Consider the following 21020-nt stretch of genomic DNA (forward strand, 5'->3'; position numbering starts at 1 on the left):
GTGAACACACTGGACCAGATTTAGGCAGCGGGCTAACGCGGACCCATGAATGACGCCACTTTCCAGGGTTAGCGTGAATGGAAGCTGCCTGATGGCTCCACTGTAGCCAGCTACACAGAGGACGCTCCGAAGTCCGGGTCATGAACATCCCCATCCTTCTGTGGGGTTTGTCAATCACCCTTGTTAATATGACAACAGATTGGGCTATTTTTGGTCGAAAGCCTACAGCCCGTTCTTGATCCATAAAGGCTACACAGACCCCTGTCTTACTTCCCACTGGCTGTGGTCACTTCCACTTTAATCTTTTGTCCACCTGCTGGGCACGGAAGTCAAGATAACCAACAGATACGAGATGTTCAGCAAGTGGTCTGGGTGGTGGTAAGAGGTTCAGCCCCAGGGGGTTGGATAATTCAAGTGATCTTCATTGTGGGTATTCGGATGACGAGATGCTCGGCAAACCCTGGTACGGAATTTCAGAATATATTGGGTGAGGTTAAAAGACATTTGTAAGAGCTCAACCATTAGGTTGTAGGAATATTTAATTGTTCAGTTAGTAAGAAAAAGCAAAACTCCACAAGGTTCTGTTCATGTTAGGCCTGGTTGGGCTCGTTTCTGCCCAGAGTACTTGCTAAGTGACTTCTGGTCTCTAGCTATGCCCTAATCTTCTGTGAGCTTGGAAAAGAGCAAAATGCCCGAGTCTCATCGGGATGGAAGGAGGTAGCAAACACCAGGGAAGCCATGGCCTCTGTGAATAAGCTCATTGATAAATGAAATAGAAGTGAAGCGGGGTTGGGTCGACGGCTTTCTAGATAGAAGTGTTGGCCACCCACGCACAGTGACCCGACTTCAAGCCCTCAGAGCCCAGATAAAAGCCATTCACATAGTGCCAGCATTCACAGTTCTAGAACTCCTGGGAGACAGAGACAGGACAATCCCCAGAAGCTCACGCACCTTGTGCACAGAAGAAAGAACAACAGAGAGGACCTGTCTCCAACAAAGTAGAAGGCAAGGGTCTACATCTAAGGTTATCCCCTGACTTCTACATGGACCAAAGCACTGTCATGTACACAGACATATACACATGTGTATACACACACACACAAACACACACGCATACACACACACAAACACACAAATACACACAAACACACACACAAGCACACACAAGCACACACACATGCACACATGCATACACGCACGCACACTAGAAACAGAGAGATGCATGAGCTGAAGGCTGAATTCATATTACCTGTGTGGTCTGGGAACTCAAGAGGAAAAATGTAAATTCATACATCGATATCAGAACCCAATGTAAACCTTCCTATTTATCACTACACAGAAGTAATGGTAGCAGGGATATGGAAATATGAGGAATTAACTTAAAACATGCAATCGATAGTGGGCAGGTCCAACATAAATCTAAAGGGTGTTCAGAACAATAGTGTATGTGGAGGTGGAGAAAATGTCCAAAAAGCGTAATAGTTACACTTCTCCAAAATTAAGGGAAGCCATCAATCATTAAATTTAGAGAATCAAAGAGAAAGAATCTCATTCGAAGTAAATAAAACACAATTGATTCCTAGGATTAGCCTAGTCACAGATACCAGAGCTAACGTCCTTGAAACACCCGAAATACAAGATGGCTTACGATCTCGGTCTGCAGCGGGCTTCTAAGGACTGAACACTGGCCATCAAACCTCCGTGGGTGGTAGACAGTCCTGTCTGCCCAACTGCAGAGTTGGGTCAGGAACTGTGGAATAAAATGTAAAGACCCCACTGAGCTGCAGAGGGACTCTGACACTGCTGGTCTGGGGCTAGCCTGGGAAAACACGTGCTTAGATTGAGAACTGCATCTCGAAGAGCTGTCGTGGGTGAGAGAGGCCCCTGTGAGACACCAAGGGAGCACGGCCAGCTGGTTGCTGCTAGCCAGAAAAACTAGCTCTCAAGAACGAGTACAAAGTAAATCTGCTTTGGACAGAGCATAAGAGTCAATGACAGGGGGCTGGGGATTTAGCTCAGTGGTAGAGCGCTTACCTAGGAAGCGCAAGGCCCTGGGTTCGGTCCCCAGCTCCAAAAAAAAGAACCCCCTCCCCAAAAAGAGTCAATGACAGACTTGCCCTGTAGTCACTTCTGGAATACGTGCTTCAGGAAGGGGAAGGGATCTGAGAAAAAGGTCTGAGGTGTGAGAGGGGTTGAGGGAGAAGAAAACATCTAATGTGGGTTGACTGAAGTCAGTGTTGAGTGTGGAGACAGCAAGCATAGTTCTCATTTGTAGAGCTTCAAGATTGATCTGGAATTAAGATTGAACTATATAAAGCACCGGACAAGATCAGAATAACCAGATTGAAAATAGTATATGACCAGGGGCCGGAGAGATGGCTCAGAGGTTAAGAGCACAGACTGCTCTTCCAGAGGTCCTGGGTTCAATTCTCAGCAACCGCACGGTGGCTCACAACCATCTGTAATGGGATCTGGTGCCCTCTTCTGACCTGCAGGCATAGATGCAGGCAGAACACTGTATACATAATAAAATAAATCTTTAAAAATAGTGTTTGATCCTGATTTATGGGAGGTACTAAAGTATGTTTATTAAATTTATAGAGTATACATATATATGCATATTATACATACACACATATATACACACATATATATATATACATGCACACACATATAGTTTAATTCAGTATAAGAGCAACAACAAATTCACAATACCAAAGTATTGGTCACAATAGAGGGGAAATACAAAATGAGAGAACAATAAAATTGTCCAAGAGAAATTCAGACTATGCTATAAAGGGACCAACAATCTCAGTCAATACATAGCAGCTAAATCCTCCAATTAAAATGTAGGCTATCCAGTTTGATTTTTAAAAAAAAAATACAATTTAGTAAATGATGCATCCAAGACATAAGAATAGACAAAAGTTGGAAGGCAAAATATGTTACACAAATGCAGTCAAAATATCACTATATGCTTGGTTTCAATGTCAGCTGCCACAACTTAGAACCACCTGAGCAGGGAGCCTGCCCTGGAGACCTGTCCCTATTGCCTTGGTTGACATGGGACATTCTTCCCGGCCTGCTTCAGCACTACTGGTAGCAGCAGAGATAGACGAGGGTATGTCAGAGGATGTCAGAAGGATGTCAGAAGGATGTCAGAAGGATGCTCATCTTGCCTTTTGCTCGCTAGCCCTTCCCTTTGGCTGCAAAGATGACTTATCCTGATGTGGTTGCTCCTCCACAGACAGCAGAAACAATGTTTCCAAGCTTTCACTGTAGAACAGGCACCAGCAGTTTTCCCAGAGTCTTCCCCACTCCAAGAGCCAGATTTGGACTCCAGAGGCACCTCACCTTTTCGACTGAATGAGACATCCCCCTCAAAGTAAGCAACAGCTCCTCCAGGACGGCACTAAGTGTGGAGGCTCAGCTCCGAGGGCTCGGTACTAGGCTCCCAGTGGCTCCGAGATACGTTGGCCATCATTCCTTTAAATCTCATTTTCTAGACTTTGATACAATGTATTCATCCTCCTGGTTCCGTTCCTCCAGAGAAGCTGACAGAAACAGATTGATTCAGAGTTTGTTATTCGCAGGGCATGCTCCGTGAAGATTAAATTACTGAGGTCTAGTCACTATACATACAAAAAAAATACACTTCAATTATTTTCAAGACTCCCCTGTGTGGTAATTACAGCGTTACACACTAGGGAGATCCTGGAGAACAAAACAGAAAAATCCAAAACACGAGACTGAAATTGTTTATGTGCATCTAATAATGCATTTCAGTCCCTAACGAGCAATACCTGAATGAACTGCAGTGACTTAAAAAGACTTCTCAGTGACAGATCAAACAGGGAGATAAAAAAAAGGTAAGGCTCTAAAAGAGCCTGCTGCCGTCAGCGGCTCAGTCTTAGGCAAGTACAGAATGAGAGCCTCCATCTACAAACAGGCACCCGGCAGCCCAGAAAGTCGAGTTCCATGAAACGATCATAGAGATGCCATCCTCTGATCTCAAAGTTAGGAACCAGTAACTGAAGTGTAAATAAAGAATGCATTTATAACGTGGGAATAACTGATGAAACAGAGAAGAAACATGTACTGGACGAGGTGCGTGAAGACAGAACATCTTCGATCCTTTTAACACATAATTGTGACAGGACATGAAGAAGCCAAGCCTTCCTTATTTGCAGAATGCACAGTGCCCTGCTCGGAAGGTGAACACCACCAGGAAACTCTCGGGTCCGATACAAACGTAAATAATCTTTTATTTTGTTTTATTATTTTTTTTTTTAGTAAAGTTAGTTGCAAGATACCAAATCAATTCACACACGGAAATAAAATCAGTAGCTTCTTTACATGCTCATAGCAAACTTGCTGAGGGACAGAAAAAAAAAAAAAAGAAAGAGCAGAAAGAACTTATTCTGGAGCCCACCTCATACTTAAACCTAAGCCTAGGCTACCTCTGCAGTGCGAACGTAAAGCTACTGTGTAAGAAGCGTAAGAAGATACTAGGTGTCCGAAATAGTCTCTATGCTCCTGGATTGGAAAGCAATTACCGCTATTACCAAAGCGGTCTGCAGACTCCCTGCAATCCTCATTGATATCACAATGGCACTCTTCATAGAAGTAAAGACAAAAATCCTGAAATTTATACAGAGACACAAAAGGGATCCTAAGTAGAAAAGAGAACGTTGGTGACGTCACAGAACACCGCTTTCAATTGTGCTATTGAGCCACAGTGACAGAACCAGCATGACAGCATAGGAAAATGGTGTAGGTGAGTGGGACAGAGTGGGGAAGCCAAGAGAGCCATGACCACCGAATACTCTCTGACAAAAGGTGTCAGAAATATATACGGGGGAAAAAACGGCACATTAGATAAACTGTGCTGGTGAAAAGGGGTGAAGGGAAGAAAAAAAAAACCATCAACCCCCCACCACCACCCAATTAATTAAAACTGAAGAACTGAAATCACTGGAGGGAAACATCCCAAAATACAGACATAACAACTCTCCGAATAGGACCCCAATAACATGGGAAATAACCCCAAGAGTTGATAAGTCTCATTACACCAAAGTGAAAAAAGCTTCTGCACATCGAAGAATGCTGCTATCTGATAGGCTGATCAAATAAAGTGATCAGAAAGCTACAGTAGGTGAGAAAATATTTCCCAGCCATACTGCAGAAAAGGGGCTAATACCTGTGATTTATAAAGAACTATAAAAATTAAACACAGCTTCCCCCAATCCTGCCCATCAACAAACAGGCTAATGAACACGAGTTCCTAATAAATACTTTAAAATACTGTGTAAACAGCCTCCGGGGAAATGTAAAATAAGACTACGCTGAGAATCCTTCTCATTCCAACCAGAATGGTTATAACAAAGGGGGAAAAGTGCTGGCGAGTGTGTGGGAACAGAGAAAGTCTTCCCTGCTGCAGGTGGGAGTGTAAGCCAGTGTATGCACTATAGACGTCCGATGGTTTCTCAAAAGGCTAAGTTCAGAAGTGCTGCATTACCCAGCTACAGCACTCCAGGACACACACCCAATGGTCTCTGGATTCTTCCACCAGGACACCTGCTCACCCAGTGTTTATTGCTGTTCTAGTCACAGTAGCAAGGATGTGAAGTCAGCCTGGGGAGACACTTGGGAACGAAGGGCTAATGAAAATGTGGCACATTACACAGTGAAACTGTACTCAGCCTGTCTTAGTTAGGGATTTACTACTGTGAACAGACACCATGATCAAGGCAAGTCTTAGGAGGACATTTCATTAGGGCTGGTTTATAGGTTCAGAGGGTCAGTTCATTGTCATCAAGGTGGGAGCATGGCAGCATCCAGACAGGCATGGTACAGGAGGAGCTGAGAGTTCTACATCTTCATCAAAGGCTGCTAGCAGAATACTGACTTCCAGGCAGCTAGGACTTGGGTATTAAAGCCACACTCACAGTGACACACCCATTCTGACAAGGCCACACCCACTCCAACAAGGCCACACCTACTCCAACAAGGCCACACCTACTCCAACAAGGCCACATCTCCAAATAGTGCCACTCCTTGGTCCAAGCACATACAAACCATCATCACATAGTCATAAAGAAAAATGTACTTTGCAGAAAAAAAAAAAACAACCATGGCTAGAACTGGAGATCACTGTGCCAACTAAGCTGGACTCATCAAGACAGACAAGAACTATATGTTCTCTTTCATATGCAGATCCCAGTTTTGAATATTGACCTGGGTAGGTACAGGCCATGAGCCTGAAAGGGGACCATGAGAGGGGAAACCCTTTAAGGAGGTAGGAAGATGGTAATAGAATGCATGAAGCATGATGGGGAAAGAGAGCTACTGAGGGTGGAAGGAAACAAGTTGGGGGGAGGGGAAAGGGAGGAAAGAAGGGGAGGGAGGAAGAGGAGGAAAAGGGAGAGAGAGGGAGAGGGAGGGAAGGGGGAAGAAGAGGGAAGGAAGGGGGAGGAGGGGAAAGGAGGGGGAAGGAGGGGGAAGGAGAGGGAAGGGGGAAAGACAGGGACAGAGGAGGAGGGGGAAGGAAGGGGAGCTAAAGTGAGGGAAGGGGAGGGGAAAAGGGAAAGGAGGGGGAAGGGAGGGGGAGGGGAGGGAGGAGGAGGGAGGCAAGAAGGAGGATATGAAACAACCAGAGTATGTATGAAATATCTTAATGATGCCCATTACTTGTATGCTAATTAAAAAATATAAAAGTTAAGCGTTAAGTGTGCAAACTTACCAGATTATTCAGCAAGAACAAGGAAAGCAAATGTGAATGAATAAGGTTACAAAAGAAAGAGGTATAATCAGAGATTGAGTTGATGTTTATACGCGATAAATGATTAATAACTTTACGCCAAGTAATTTCAGAACCTTGATGAAATGGGGGTTTGCAGAAACATCAACTATTAAAGTTGCCATACAAGGGAAACTATTTAAAAAAATTTAAAACCAAGGATCAAGTTCTTCCACACACGCGCAGGTGATTTGCAGAAACGTTTTGTGGAACAATGGAGAAACGGATTCTAATCCTAAACTTTCCCTACTTTGCAAATCTTTTGATAAAGTTGGACTGACCCTCCATCCCACCTACTCCACCAGCCCAGGAACACATTTTAGAGGCGACAAAACTCATACGTCCTTACTCAGGAACAGAGGATTGAAGCTCCCGAAAACACTGACGAGCCGAATAAAGTCACATAAGGAGAAAAGGATGAGGGCTAATGCAGCTTTACCCTAAGAACACACTGGCAGACCAATGTTAAGGTGTAGTTTCTGAACCAGAAGTGAAGGTAGGCAATTGTTGCCAACCTCATGCCCTGAGCATCTCTGGAGCCCACATGGTAGGAGAGGATGTGGTCCTCTGACCTCTACAGGTGATATTGCATGTGGCTAATCCCCTGCCCCTGCTGCCGGTGCCCTGGATTACTGCCTGCAGACCCTACCTGCCCTTGGGGGTTGGAGGTGCGCTGGAGCGGACTCAATGACACAGATTCAAACAGTCAGTAAGAAGCGCACCAGGAAGCTCATGTGAACTCTACTGCAAGCTCCTTTAACACCCTCCACCCATGACCCATTGGTCCAAAGAAAGCGTCTCCTCTAAACAGCAGTTCCTGATTGGCTGGCATTGTCTGCGTCAACAATCATTGGTCTTTCAGGCAGTCTTCAATTAGGTCGTCTTGCAGGCGATGCCTTCGCGGCTGCGCAGCATTTACGTGATGTGGAGGCCGCCTTTCCTCCTTCATACCCCTACAGTTAGTAATCCAATCAGTTAATTAAATGTTTAAAATGTGTGGTTTCTAGTTAAAGATGAAAAGGTAGATGTTTGCCCTCACATGTAGGCCGCATCGAATAGCTTCCTATGCAGCGGTTTTTAAAACGGCGAACTAGGAGCAAAGGGCAGTCTGTGACTTTGCACAGGATTCTCGCTAGAATATTCTAATGAGTTAGAATTGTTGAGCGTTTACTCAGACGGAAAAAATGGCTCAGAGGGCCCGAGTTTGGTTTCCTAACACCCACTTCAGGTGGTTCTCAAATGCTGTTAACTCCAGCTCCCAGGGCTCCAATGCCTTCTGCTTGTACACATTCTCATTCTCTCTCTCTCTCTCTCTCTCTCTCTCTCTCTCTCTCTCTCTCTCTCTCTCTCTCACACACACACACACACACACACACACACACACACACAGAGCATACACACAGCATACAGAGAGAGAGAGAGAGAGAGAGAGAGAGAGATGCACACACACATATTGAAAGACCCCCTCCCAGAAAGAGAATTGTACAAGCCCAAGGCCCTCAACTATAGAAGTAAAAAGTAAGTGTTTAGATATGTGGGACAAGCTGACCCATCATTTTGACGAAACAGACCAGAAAAGAAAACAAAATGCAGAAACCAGACTAAATTATGGGCACTGCTCCATGGGCCACCTGGCAGGAAAAAGAAAAAGTCCCTGACCCCCCGGAAGCCCTGACCACCATGTACTTTTTGCTAACTCACTGTTATGATTATAGCCAAAATAGGTAACATACACGTATGCCTCATTTACTCCACCAATCACATCCCTGTAACCATGCATCTGCTTCTGTAAGCCTGCTTCTGCTCCCAATACACTATAAAAACCCGTCCCTGGTTCTGCTAGGCGCGCCAGTCTTCCAAATTGACTGGGACGCCCACAGATACCTGTGTATCCTGATCAATAAAAATCCTCTTGCAGATTGCAGCCTGTGGACTCGGTCTGGTCATTGGGCTTGAGGATCTCCCTCCTGAGGGAAGATTCTCTCTGAGAGTCTTACAATATGAATACAAAATAAATCTTAAAAAAACCAAAGAGTTCACCCATTCATTCTACAGGCATTTACTGACCACCTAGGATAACGGAAGCACTGCTTTGGGCATCAGAAATACAACAATAAATGGAACAGATTAAAGCCCTACATGTGGATAACTTCCGTTCCGGGGAAGAAGAACACACTGGAAATGAAATGGTAAAGCCAGTTCTGTATTAGAAAGTGCTAAGAGCAGGGACAATACGGGGGGTGGCAGTGGGACACCCACCACAGGCACAGTGCTGAGCAACCTACCTGACTTTCCTCTGGATGCTACCAAACTCTTAAAAAAAAATAGGGCTGGAGAGATGGCTCAGTGGTTAAGAGCACTGACTGCTCTTCCAGATGTTCTGAGTTCAAATCCCAGCAACCACATGGTGGCTCACAACCATCTGTCAATGGATCCCATGCACTCTTCTGGTGTGTCTGAGGACAGCTACAGTGTATTCACATACATGGAATAAATAAATCTCAAAAAATACATTAATTTTATCATTTGTTATTTGCCCACATGAATTGCACCCGTCAATAAAAATAACTGAAACTCTGCTGGAAATGGGTGAATATTTCTCAATAGACAATTATGAAACATCACAGAAACACTTCAAAAGGATCTGTGAGCCGAAAGATGTTTTCAAGGACCTGTTCCAGGCCATATAACCAAACAAGTTGTAAGACTAAAGGGGAGAGAAATAAATGCAAAATATCGAGCTCATACCAACTGGCTTGGTATCCACTTGATACAAACTAAAGTCATCAGAGAGGAAGGAGCCACAGTTGAGGAACTGTCTCCATGAGCTCCAGCTGTAAGGCATTTTCTCAATTAGTGCTCAAGGGGGGAGGGCCCAGCCCATTGTGGGTGGTGCCATCCCTGGGCTGGTGGTCCTGGGTTCTATAAGAAAGCAGGCTGAGCAAGCCAGGGGAAGCAAGCCAGTCAGTATCATCCCTCCATGGCCTCTGCATCAGCCCCTGCCTCCAGGTTCCTGCCCTGTGTGAGTTCCTGTCCTGACTTCCTTTGGTGATGAGCAGCAATGTGGAAATGTGAACTGAATAAACCCTTTCCTCCCCTACTTGCTTTTTGGTCATGATGTTTTGTTGTAGCAATTAAAACACTAAGACAGGGCCGGAGAGAGGCTCAGTGGTTTAGGGATCCTGTCACTCTTGCATAGAACTCTGGCTCCCAGCACCCACACGGCAGCTCTCAACTGGATCTAACCCAGTCACAGGGAATTCCGTGTCCTATTTTGACCTCCTTGCTGAGGAAATTCGTCTCACCTGTTATGCTGGGTAGGCATTCCTGTCTTTTTGTCTTGTCTAAACAGTTACTTTTGCGTAAGGAGAATCAGGGTGGAACACAGGAGATGCCCTGGGAGCCTGGGAGCTGACGTCACAAACCAGTGAGTTTCCGGTTCTCACTGGATGAGTGTCAGTGGAGAAACGTGTCTGTGGGTCGCCAACGAAACCAAGAGAGGCGTTCATCCCAACCTCATGCTTAGCTTTGGTGATCTGAGTCTGTTCTGGCTTTCTATCTGGCAGAAGCAGATTCTCAGTAGATTTTCACATGAGGAGCGAGCCTCGGAAGAACCCAGGCAGCACACACTGGCTGACGCTGACCACCGCCAGCTCCGAGGGCTCCACTGAACCAAAACCCTGTTCTGTGCCTGGGCAACCCCAGTCTTTTGCACACATTCTGATCACAATCTTGTCTCTCATGCCAATCTTCCTCAAAGGCATGCTACAGCAGGAATTACTCAGGCCGTCAGCGCCCCGCATCAGGACGTTAGGCTTGAATCAAGTCGCTCATTTGGAAGGTGCCCGAGGGTAGAAAGAGAAGAGGAACCACGTGGGCGGGGCTTCGGATGACAGACAGAGGCTTCTGAGAAAATTTCTGAATCTGAAACTGTACCAATAGTATATACCATTTGGCTAAAAGCGAAGATCAATCAGTGTGATAAGCGAAAACAAGCCGAAATCCCCTAGCGAATGCCTCTTCTCATCCTCAAGATGCTTCTTCCGGGCTGTTGCTGCGCAACCTTTCTGATCTGTCTTCTTCAGCACCTCGACTCTCTCCCTGTTCATATGCCCATCTGACTCCCCAGTAACTGCAGCCTGCCAAATGCCACTGTCCACAAGGAGCCACCCACCAGTGAGGTACAGACAACTGCAGACACCCGGAAATGACCTCAAGTAGAAGCCGTAATTTACAACGTCCCCACACTAAAGCAGGATGCAGAACTATTTATGAAAGCATTTGGAATTCTTTTCAGCCACGCATGGCCAGTTTGTTCACCAGTCATTCTAAACTTCACGTGCTAAGAGCCAATTGCATTGGCCAGGAAGGGACCATGAGACCGATCTTACCACAACAAGCCCAGTGACCATAAATGGGCTCCCAAATATACCAAATGCATGGCTTCCTAAAGGCATGATTTCTAGCAAAATTTGATGGAAGTCTCACTTACTTGCTCATTCATTCATTCATGCATGCATGCAAACACACACAGGCAACACACACACCACACATATACACGCATGACACACACATACCACACACATACAACATACACACAACACAAACACCACACACACAGCACACAACACGTACTCACAAACACCACACATACACACCACACACACCATACATTTATACCACACAAACACACCACAGATACACACTACACACACTACATACACACCATACATACATACCACACATACACCACACACACACTCACACACATATACACTCACTTTGACCCATCTCTCTGGAGAGTTAGTCATGAAACCGTAACTCACCTTTTTTCTGATCCCCCCCCCCAGAGATGTTGCACTTCAAAAGTAGAAATGAGGAGAGAAAGGGGTCTTTAATTAAATTACCACCCCCAATATGGCGTCTTATGAACTACAGTAAATTAGCTGCCTACAGAGTGCACTGGTGAGCTCTCTCCAACTAGCTGTGCACTGATGTGCTCCTTCATATGCAAACAGAAGAAACAGTGAAGAAGTTACCCCACCGTACAGAGGGAAGAAAGCAAGATTTCCTCAGTTTAGATCACATGGGAAGCTCAAGGGAAGAGAAATCTACTTAAGACCCTGCCATGCCATGAGCAGTCAAGGTGAATTAAGGATAAACAGCTGTCCTCCCGTCAGCTCCAGTACGCTGTACCAAGTCCTGTCACTTTGGCTGTACTTCAGAGAAGACTGGCCAGCCACACGGGCAGTGGGCGTTGAAAACGTCCTGTGGGTTTCTCAGCTCCAGACCTCACCTCAACCCTTAGGTTGACTGAAGAACATTTTGTCATGCTAAACTGAGCTGGAAGAAGGGAGTTCTGCACGTGCAACTGAACTATCAAATGCACGCCAGAGGGGCCACTCTGTGCAGCTCCCGGGAACCTCTGTGCCAGAGTTAGCTGGGCCTGCTGGGGGGAGATTTCACTGGTGTACATAAAACCCCACATTCATCCTGCAAGTCATTACTAATTGTACCCCAGTATCCCTTAAAACCCCATGTAAAGGAAGGGGTCCAACCCATGGCTAAAAGCCCCTCTCTCACGTTCTCCCCTCTCTCCTGTCTCTCTTGTAACATTCTGGTCTTTAGCGTAAGATCCTAAAGGAAGCAGGGTGCAGATGTGCTCAGGACCTTGGGGCATCAGCAAATGATCGCACTTTGTTTTGAGAACCACTTAACCCTCATACTGTCTTGTGGATAGTTTCTTCCCAAGGTGTTGGCTTTAGGGGACAGGTCTGTACTCTAACTTTCCCCCCTAGCCTAGCCAGGTCCTTCCAGCTTCTCCTGGAAGACAATACACCATCTTCAGAGGGTGACCCAGCATTTACTGATGTCCTCAACTCCCCATAGTCATCCATGGAACTACAAAATCTAAATTTCCCCGCTGTTTCAGTCTGAATGCTGTGTGTAAGTGACCTTCGTTAAGAGAACGGGGACACATTTAAAATGGATATCAGACACTTCCTCCTTGTCTTGGTACAGTGGGAACATAAAGTTCTCAGAGATAATAAATTACAGTCCTACCAGAAAATTTAGATATTCAGCACATGGCCTATCTAATGAGAGGAAAAAACAGACCCAGCTGATAGACAGCTACTAAAATTTTCCATCTCTCTCTCAAAGGACAAGTGAGGGGATTTCTAGTTACCTGGAAACAGGCAAGGTTGTCAGTTATTTTGTGTGTGTGTGTGTGTGTGTGTGTGTGTGTGTGTGTGTATGCGTGTATGCACGTAACTATGTATGTATACTAAACACATAAATGGAATTTGAGTGTTTTTTGTTGTTTGTACATATATGGTTTCAGGACTGACCACTCTGCACTGGAGAGCCAATAAGGGGGCTGGCTCATCCCTAGGAGAGGCTAACTTTCTTCTCTAACAGTCAACAGCTACCTGTAATTCTTTGTCGAAGAATGGGGACCCCCTTGAAATTTCCCCCTTCCACCCCAGTTTGTCCACTGGTATTGCCATTCTCCACGTTTGGTTTACACAGCCATTTCGAGGACATACAGTTTCACAGCTGACCTCTGATGTCCTGGACCTTTAAGCCTTCCCACCCTCTCTCCCTCAGTGTTAGCTGAGCCATAGATGCAGGGGCTTTGATGAGGGTGTATCCACTGGGGTTGGACTCCCCATGAGCTACTGATCTCTCCATTGATCCCACTGTGGTTTTCTGTGATGGTCTCTGTTTACTCTAAAGAGAGGCTTCTCTGATGAGGAGCAGTATCTACACTTTCTGTGGGTCTAAGGACAAGATTTAGAATGTAGTAATTAAGTCACTTTAACCAGCCATCTGTAGTAGATTCTTTTCTAAACTTGTGACCACCAGGAAGCCGGCTAGGTTGCCAGTATCAGGCATGGTTTCCCTCCTGTTGAGTGGACCTTAAGTCCAGCGAGATAGCTGTCGGTTGCCAGGGACCTGTGAGTGCCATGTCTTGAATCTTCACGTGCCCCTTGTCATGCTGGTCATTGTCACAGTTCATTGGTCTCGCATCTGAGTGAGGCTGTTTAATTGCTTCCCTCTCTTGGCAGCTTGCAGAGTCTTTTCTGGTACTATGGAAGTTAGACCAAAGGAAGGAGGCTTTCAGGTCAGATCCAGCTCAAATATCCAAGTCTTCTGTATAGGGGCCCTTTGTCAACCCCTGAGAGGCAACTACGGATTACATCAATAATGCAGGTTGTTTGGGAAGTCGCTTGAACAACCCTGACCAATAATTTAAAAGGTTTCTCATGCCCATATCGATTTTTTGTTAGTCTATGACTCTTATGGCGAGCATTGTTACCCGAAGTAGAATAGCTCTCTTGAATAGATTTATATTCTTGAATGTGTGTGTTATCATAAAATAAAGTGATTTCTTGAGGCTTTATCAGACGACCTCCGTGTTATTTGTCCCTCATCCTGCTTCCTTCTCTATTGACTTCCCTTCTTCCTTGATAATTAACTTCTCAGGCTTTCCATTTTGTATACTGCTATCCCTACCTCACTCCCCACTATGGTTCCTGTGCGCTTCTCCTGTAGCCTGTGGTCACTCCGTGTTTTAGAGTCACGTCTATGGATGTGGAGCTAGTCTTGAGAGAGAATATGTGGTTTGTCTTCCTGGGTCTGGGTTGCTTCGAAATAAAGTCTTTTCTAGCTCGATCCATTCGCAAAGTTCATGATTTCACTTTTGTTTACAGCTGAGTAGCATCTCAGTATGTGTACATACCACATCTCCACTGCCCGCTGAGGGGAAGGCATGTCGTTTTCATTTCCTGGCTATTGTGAACAGATGTTGAGTCTTTGGACATATGTTAAGGAATGGACTGCTGGATCCTATGGTAGAATTCTAATTCTAATTCCTCCTTCTCCCCCCTCCTCCTCTTCCTCCTCCTTCTCTTCCTCCTCGTCCTTTTCCTCTTCCCCCCTCCTCCTCCTCCCACCTCCTCCTCTCCCCTTCTCCTCCTCTTCCTTCTCCTCCTCTTCCTCTTCCTCCTCCTCTTCCCCCTCCTCTTCCCCCTCCTCTTCCCCCTCCTCTTCTTCCTCCTCTTCCCCCTCCTCTTCCTCCTCCTCCTCCTCTTCTTCCTCCTCTTCCCCTCCTCTTCCTCCTCTTCTCTTCCTCCTCGTCCTTTTCCTCTTCCCCCTCCTCCTCCTCCCACCTCCTCCTCTCCCCTTCTCCTCCTTTTCCTTCTCCTCCTCTTCCTCCTCCTCTTCCTCCTCCTCTTCTTCCTCCTCTTCCCCCTCCTCTTCCTCCTCCTCCTTCCACTTTCTCTCTCTCTTCCTTTTCCTCTTCTTCTTTTGAGGATTCCCCCCATATTGATCAACAAGGTGGCTGAACTGTGCATTCAGTCATTTTTATAACATCCAGTCTTCGAATCCGTGAACATGGGATGTTTTTCTCAATTCCTTTCTTCAGAGATTTGCAGTTTTCACTGTAGAGGTTTTTCACCCCCTTGGCTAAGTTTATTCTAAGATATTTTATTGGTTTTGCTGTTATTGTAAATAGACTCTATCCATGATCTCTTGTTGACGGTGTATGGCAGGTTACTTACTGACTCTTGTATGTTGATCTGTGCCCTGACAGTCTGCTGAAGTTGTTGATCGTATCTGCAAGTTCTTTCTGGAATCCTCCTGCATAATTTCATCTCATCTGAAAATAGAGATTATTTGATTTTATCTTTCCACACTTGTGCCCCATTAATTTCTTGCCCCATTGCTCTAGGAAGTATTTACAGCACTCCTGAAAAGGAGTAGAAATGGTGGGTGTTCTAGCTCATTCCTGATTTTGATGGAACCACTTCGGGTTTTCCTCATTTAAGATATTTGTTGACTGTGGGTTTGTCACACACAGCTTTTCTTGGTTTGTGTATGTCCCCTTCTCTCTCCAGGACTTTTGTCATGAAACTGTGCTTGATTTTGTCAAAGGTTTTTTTCTGTAGCTACTGAGATGATCATGTGATTTTTGTCTTTAAGTACACTGATATGACTTATATTTTTTTGACTTACATATGTTGAACTAAGCCTGCATTTCAAGAGAAAAGTCAGCTTGATGGTGTGAACAGTCTTCTTGATACGTGCTCATACGTGGTTCATTAGCATGTGATCGAGAATGTTTGCATCTATGTTCATCAAGGACGTCCATCTGTGGGATTTATTGTTTTTCCCTCTGTGTGTGTGTGTGTGTGTGTGTGTGTGATGTGTGTGGAATGAGTGTGTGTGAGTGTGAGTGTGTGAGTGAGTGTGTGAGTATATATGAGTGTGTGTGAGTATATGAGTGTGTGTGAGTGTGTGAGAGAGTGTGTGTGATATGTGTTGTGTGTGAGTGTGTGAGTGTGTGAGTGTGTGTGAGTATATGAGTGTGTGTGTGAGTATATATGAGTGTGTGTGAGTGTATGAGTGTGAGTGTGTGTGTGAGTATATATGAGTGTGTGTGAGTGTGTGTGAGCGTGTGTGTGAGTATATATGAGTATATGTGAGAGAGAGTGTGTGTGATATGTGTCGTGTGTGTGAGTGTGTGAGTGTGTGAGTGTGTGTGAGTATGTGTGTGTGTGTGTGTGTGTGTGTGTGTGTGTGTACCAAGTTTGGGTATTTGAGTAATACTGGCTTCATAGAATGAATTTGGGAGTATCCTTTTCTTTCTATTTTTTGAAAAGTTTAAGAAAGATTGGTTATAATTTGTTTTTGAAAGAATTTGGCTGTGGATCTCTCTGGGCCTGAACTGTTTTTAGTTAGAAAGCTTTTTATTACTGTTTCAATTTCCTCCTTTGTCTGTTTAGGCTGTCGGACTTCATTTGGTTTAACTTAGGTAGTTTAGATGAATCAAGGAATTCATCTATTTTTTTTTTTCTTTTAGATTTTTCCAGCTTAATGGAGCACGGGTTTTTAAGGTACACCTTTGTAACATTCTGAGTCTCTTTGGTGTCTGGTGTCCATTTCTGATTCTGTTCATTTGCATCTCTTCCTTTCTTTTGGTTAATTGGGCCAACTGTCTCTAAATTTGTCTTCTCAAAGAACTAGCTCTTAGAATTTTTGATTTGGTTTTTGTGCCGTTTTCTTTGTTTCTGTGCCATTGATTTCTACTTTTATTTTTATTATATCTTGTCTACTGGGCTTGAGCTTGGTTTGTTACTGTCTCTCGAAATTCTTGAGTTGCATTATTAAGTCATTTATCTGTAATCATTGTGAGTCTGTAATGTAGACGCTTGCCACTGAAAGCCTCTCTTAGCGATGCTTTATCCCAGAGGTCCCTGGGGTGGTTCCATTTATTTCCAGGAATATTTTGATTTCTCTCTTGATGTTTTTTTTTAAATTCACTCATCATTCAATAATGTGCCGTTTCGTCTCCGTAGTTTATGCTCTTACCAGATGTACGTTTGCAGTCACTTACTGCATGAGATAGGATACATGCGATTATTCCAATCTTTCTGCCTTTGCTCAGTCTTGCTTTGTGTCCCCCCCAGGTGGTCCATGGAGGAGCTTCCGTGTACTGCTGAAGAGAACCTATAGTCTTTGGTGTTTGGGTGGAATATTCTTCAGGCAAAATTAACAAACTTGACATCAATTAAATAATGGCATGCGAGGATCTACCTCTGTCTGGATGCGGGTGGATTTGCCCAAGGGTTTATCTCAGGCTCTGGTCCTGCTTGGTGCTGCACCTCCTTCCAGGGCTCTGCTTCCCAGTGAAACTGCCCCACTGTCTATAGCCCATGGCTGCTGTTTTCTGGCTAACATCCTCTGGCTCTCTGGCCGAGGACAGCGTGGGCAGGCACGTGCTTCTAACACGGGTGCAACTGTACAGACTTCACTTGCACCGAATCTTCAGTCTGTGCTGAATCCGCCCTCTGACCTTAGCCTTTTGCCTTTACAGTCTCTGTAAAGGATCACCAGGAGCGGATCCCTCACGATCCTCAGGAGGGGACTACACCCGTGAGAGCATAAAGCCGACCTGATATCCGGGACCCCCGAGTCAGCCCCCAGACTGCACTGTTCTTCCATTGCGTCTTCCCAGAAGTTTCCCTTATGTCTGGAGGTCGATACCAGGTCACCTATGGGTTCACTTGGTTACTGCTGCTGTTGTTGTTGTTCTTGTTGTGTTGTTTCCTTAAACATTCCTGTCTCTTTAATGACAACGTTCAGCTTCGCCTATGGATCCAGGAGACGTTGACACGTGAGAAATCTCCACGCAACCCTGTGTTCCAGGAAGGGGCTCAGGAGAGCCTCCCTTTTCCACGCCATTAAATAGACCCGCAGGCCATGAGACTCTTGTGCCGGCCTGTGACCTCTGTCCTTTCCTCTCTTTCTTCCTCCTCCCCCATCTTCTGTTTCCTTCCCTCCTCTCCCTCACTCCACACTTGATACTCTCCTGCCTCCGCTTCTCCATGTTACAATTGTGGAATCTGCCATTCTTCTAGAAAGCCTTTTTTTTTTTTTAAGAAAACCATCTTAATTGAAAATAGTATTTATAGACCATGATCCGTGCCTGGGTAGTGTTTTACCTTCTAATATGGAAAAGAATGCACTCATTTACTTATTTTCCTAACTAAAATGTGGGAATAATAAATAAATAGTACTGCCTACAGTGTTACATTAGTTATAGGAGGTAAAGGTCACAACCAGGACTTTTTCAAACACGAGCTTTTAACTTTGTCTGAGAATGTTTTATTTGGTGAGTTTTGAGCGAGGGGCACGCCAGACTGTGAGAACAGTGCAGCAGGAAACAAGTAAGAAGATAAAGTAGGGCCGGTTACAGATATAGCAGAGTTAGTAAAGTACTTATCTCGTCAGAATTAGGACCTGAATTGCCAGAACCCATTGCTTTTGCTTTTTTGTCTTAAATCTAGGTGGATAGTGCCTGAGGGATAACATCTTAGTTTGTTCTCTGGCCCCCATATGTATGTGTGTCTACACGTGAATAAACCCACATACGCACACATATATACACACACGTGCATACACACAAATGCTGACTTGCATAAGGTTTACACTGCCATGGAAAAAGGCAAACCATAAACAAACAATAAAACAAGTTTTATACCAAGCAATGACTGCCATAGAGTAGATGGAAGCCGGGAAGGGAAATAGGAAATACCTTTTTTATCTTTAATAATACTAAAAGTCAAAACCCTCCACACAGATGATAAGCTCTAAGCAGCACAGCTGGACAGGGCGATCTAACTTATGGGGTGAGAGTTTATTCCTAATGTCCTTTTGCATTTAGGTAAGTATCCCTGGGAAAATGAAGCCTTCAAGAAGGAAAGTCCCAGAGGGACATTAGTGCTCCTTTGATTGGGACAAGATCTCACTTTATAGCCCAGGCTTGCCTTGAATGCTGTCCTATCTCAGCCTCCCACATGCTGGTGTTACTGGATGCAGGGCAATACCTGGCTCTAGTATTGGGTTTTTGACAGGGGTGACTCCCTCAAGGGGCTCGTGGGAACCCTGGCAGCCCTTTCCCCCTTTCTCCTTTTGCTTCCTGAATAGTGATGGGATCAACGTTGGTGAGCTACACCCTCCCGCCATGACTTATTGCCTGAGGCAATAGACCAGTCGACCACTGGCTAAAACCCTCAGAGCTGTGAGCCCAAATCAACCTCGTTTCTTTGCAATTTAGTTATTTTCTGCATGTTGTTATAAATATGCAGGTATGTGCGCACACACACACACACACACACACACACACACGTGCAGTGGCGTATTAAGCCTTGGCGTGTAAGACCATTACACAATACAGGTGACACATCTCCTTGGCGTCTGTGTATCATCCTTCCCATGACACAGGGCAGATGAGGATATCACAGACTAAATTTGTTTGAAGCAAAGGGCAACTTGTATAGTGTTGGTTGTGGAGACAAGGAAGCATACTTGTTGGCCCCTCTCTGCCGACCAATGGACAAGACACACCCATAGGGCCGTCCTCCTCTGAACCTGCCAGGATATGCCTCATAAATTCTGTTATGCACCCTCCTTCCCAATAAAGGTGAAGTGGGCCGTATAGAAAGCCATCCCTCCCTCCGAGAGACTATCCTCTCCTCCTCTGCCTCCTCCCGTTGCCAATGGCTCTCCGGAGAGCCTCCCACTCCCCGTGAAAACACTCTGAAGTGGGCAATAGCACCTTCACGCAAGGGCGTTTTTACTTTAATGTCTATTGACATATCATCAAAGAACCAAATAAAACGCTTTTACTCGGCGACACTTTCTTAAGGCAGCCACTATTCGTGAAAAACACTGGCGTGTCAAGGATGAACGACAGCCCCCGACCGCGCCTCCGGTGCGCCCGCGTGAGACGTCGGCGCGCTGCTGCCTGAGTGCTATAAAGTATTTTTATGGGGCTCTAAATTTGGTTGGTGTGCAGTAAACCGGGCACTGGAGACAAATTTCTGAGATTGTGTATATATCAATAGAATAGACAGTCCAATCTATTTCCGGGGTAATCGTGGTGTATATCTTAAAGATACATTTTTATTAAAAGTGAGATTTATTCTGTAGGAGAGAGGCTTTATAAAGTTGTTGCCCGGCGGTACGGTATCAACTTTTGGGGAACCTCAGTCAGAGTCACTACCTCAGGATAGCGTCTTCCGCATGTTGATGCTTGGGGTACAAGCTCATCCTAAAACACCCCGAGGTCTATTGTATTGTTACCTCTCTTTTAAAGATACACTCAGGTGCCCTTTAATAGACATAGTTTCGATGATGCCTTGGATTGAATCCCTTGGTTTTTCTTCCTGCTCTGGAGAAGTGCTCATGTCCTGTGCAGGCTTAATCCTCCCCCCCCCCCCCAATTGTTCTAAGCACTGGAGTGAGCGAAGGACATACTTGTTTGCAACATTTTATTCCCGTGTCCGCTAAATGAGACTTCCCTGAGCTCTTACCACATGGAATTTCTCTCTCCATCCCTCAGGCCTGATACCATGGTGGGATATCCTGGTCTTCTCGTAACCCTGTGGGGATCAAAAGGAGATCAAGTAAACGAATGGCAATTTTAGTAGTTTGTATTTTACCGAACTTTTTCTACACATTTCCTCAGATCCCGAAGCATGTCTCCTCTGTTTGAACAAGTCACCCGAACCCCTCCCCCACTCCCAACACCAAGCATTGCTGGTGTTGGACGTCTCACCTGGGCGTACCACATAGGCACCCCAGCCCCTTTCTTGATGAACCAGAGAGCCTGGCTGCAGGCTTTGTTGTGGAAGTCCTCAGCTTTAAAAAG

At 45.2% G+C, this 21020-nt stretch overlaps 2 long non-coding RNA genes across 6 annotated transcripts in view; one reads left to right on the top strand and one right to left on the bottom strand.

Annotated features, from left to right (window-relative positions):
* Positions 1 to 266: 266 nt before the first annotated feature.
* The window catches only part of LOC120097750 (uncharacterized), a 42102-nt gene continuing 21348 nt past the window's right edge, over positions 267 to 21020 (bottom strand). The window contains exons 2-4 of one of the 5 annotated variants that reach the window (XR_010059045.1): positions 20683 to 20751; positions 3355 to 3554; positions 267 to 460 (exon numbers count right to left, since the gene is read on the bottom strand). This is a non-coding gene — a long non-coding RNA (uncharacterized LOC120097750). Of the gene's footprint in view, positions 3555 to 7448; positions 14726 to 20682; positions 20752 to 21020 lie in introns of those variants that run through there. The other 4 variants (XR_010059046.1, XR_005495443.2, XR_010059048.1 and 1 more) reach the window with 4 other exon arrangements.
* LOC108348497 (uncharacterized) overlaps positions 5920 to 21020 on the top strand; it is a 42054-nt gene continuing 26953 nt past the window's right edge. The window contains exon 1 of the long non-coding RNA XR_010059039.1: positions 5920 to 6241. This is a non-coding gene — a long non-coding RNA (uncharacterized LOC108348497). The remainder of the gene's footprint in view (positions 6242 to 21020) is intronic.

The sequence above is a fragment of the Rattus norvegicus genome, chromosome 17 (assembly GCF_036323735.1).
Source record: "Rattus norvegicus strain BN/NHsdMcwi chromosome 17, GRCr8, whole genome shotgun sequence".
NCBI lineage: Eukaryota > Metazoa > Chordata > Mammalia > Rodentia > Muridae > Rattus > Rattus norvegicus.